Source organism: Aplysia californica, unplaced genomic scaffold (genome assembly GCF_000002075.1).
Source record: "Aplysia californica isolate F4 #8 unplaced genomic scaffold, AplCal3.0 scaffold00003, whole genome shotgun sequence".
Classification (NCBI taxonomy): Eukaryota; Metazoa; Mollusca; class Gastropoda; order Aplysiida; family Aplysiidae; genus Aplysia; species Aplysia californica.
Window position 1 is genome coordinate 3,016,542 of NW_004797273.1, and position 2,218 is coordinate 3,018,759.

A 2,218-nucleotide genomic window follows, 5' to 3' on the forward strand; every position below is an offset into this window, starting at 1 on the left:
AGAGAGAGAGAAAGAAAGAAAGAAAGAAAGAAAGAGAAAGAGAGAGAGACAGAGAGAGAGAGACAGAGAGAAAGAGAGAGAGAGAGAAAGAGAGAGAGAGAGAGAGAGAGAGAGAGAGAGAGAGAGAGAAAATGTAGCCGATGTCTCTGAAGCAGTCTTATCACAAGAAAGCTGATCGAAAAAAATGTCTGTCGTTCGGCAAACGTTTTTCCGTCCGAATGCAATTAGCATGTTCCCCCCTTTTCCTTTTTCTATTTCGCTCTATTTGGATCTTCTCCTTTCACCTCAGTGCCACTCTTTGATGTCATTAAATGCACTGCGTTCAGGCGCCCATGACTCTCTCTCTCTCTCTCTCTCTCTCTCTCTCTCTCTCTCTCTCTCTCTCTCTCTCTCTCTCTCCCTCTCGCTCTCTTTTAGACACACATATACACATACACACACACATACGCATACACACACAATAATACATACACACATACAAACAAACACACATACAAACAAACACACACACACACACACACACACACACACACACACACACACATTCACGTAACCCTCAAACCATCAATCTATCCCGCCCCTCACCCCACTCCCCTTCTCCTCTATTCTCAAGAGTTTTCATGTAATCCGTATCCTTGCATTTGTCTCCTTTTGGAGCCCATGAGTCAGTCTACAAGATCACCCCCCAAAGTCTGCATGCATTAAGCCATGAACAAAATAACGTTACATATCGAGTTCCACTTACGACAAACTGCACACACAAAAAGTTATAAACAGTTGACTGGCGTTCTTGCAAATACGAGATCTTTCGACAAGCATATAATATTTAAGGATATCTTCAAATGCACACTATAGAGATTTTCAACACACAAGCGTACAACTTGGGGGACGCTTGATATACTATGTGAATGCGCAATTGTATGGACCATTTTTTGTCTGTTGTTTTGGTTTAGTAAGAATTTGTCAGGGCACTTCTAGCTCAATACGGCCATATAGGCACTGAAGATTAGTGGTGATACAAGAGAGTAACAAACACAAAACAGAAGGAGGAAAGATAAGGATGACAGACATTTGATAGGAAAGAGGGAGCAGACCACACAAGAGCACTCCATTTTAGAGTTTCGATTGGTTAATAAATTATTCATAGACACGCTAGCAGCCTTGTTGGCACAAAGGGCCAGATAGAAAAGACAGTTAGAAAGGTACTTCTAAAAGTATCCGTCGTTGCGTTTAGTATAGGCTTAAGACCGAATCGCTGACGCGAAGCCAAAACTTCAACTCTTGACCATTAGCAGATTTAATGTAGATGTTTTACCCGCCAATCGTCATAAGACAGACGAAAAAAACCCAAACAAACACACAAACAAAACACACACGAATAGATCAATCACACACACACACACACACACACACACACACACACACACACACACACACAGAGGGCAACAACCCCGCACGGAGACTCAAATACTCCGGCAACTTAATCGTTTGCACAGGCTGCGGCAGTTTCATTAAATCAAGAGCAAGTGTCAACTGAAGGGGAGGCCTTGTCGAGTATTCTCGCGGGGACAAGTGTCAAACAGGAGTCCAACAAGTGTGTCGGTATCCCACGCTAAATGTGTAAGCGCCAAACAAGGTGAACTACTTTTTTTCTGGCAAAAAAAAAAGAATTTTAATTTCTTTCTAAATTGATATCTTCGTAAAATTGGGTGAAGTATCTTCTTTTTATTTATTAGATCTATAGTATTTACTGTAGTAAGATAGGTTAATTTTTTTTTAAATTTTTTTTATTCATTCATTTGTTTTGCTTTTTTTAGTTTTGCTTTCTTTCAGTTAGAGTTTTACAGAACTTGCAACACAAACAGGTAAGAAATGTTTCTAAGATTGGAGGGGTTACATGAGACTAACAAACACAGAAAACCTGGAGGAGAGGTACGGACAATAGATGTTCGATAGGAAATGAGGAACAAACTCCACAAGAGAACCCGCCAACCACCCACTTAACATCACCAATAGTAAGTACGATTGTTACTTATTTACTTCATTTTCTCTAACCCAATCCATCCATCTTTTCCTGAGCCTGCATTTTCCACTGTTTCCATCTGATCTCTGTGTAGGCAACATAATTTGTGATATGTATGTGTGTGTGTGTTTGTGTGTGTGTGTTTGTGTGTGTGTGTGTGTGTGTGTGTGTGTGTGTGTGTGTGTGTGTGTGTGT

General features: G+C 40.6%; 1 protein-coding gene across 1 annotated transcript in view; it reads right to left on the minus strand.

The window, feature by feature from the left end:
- LOC101854989 (tetratricopeptide repeat protein 28) overlaps nt 1-2,218 on the minus strand; it is a gene marked incomplete at its 5' end in the record, with an annotated part of 136,671 nt that overhangs the window by 124,771 nt on the left and 9,682 nt on the right.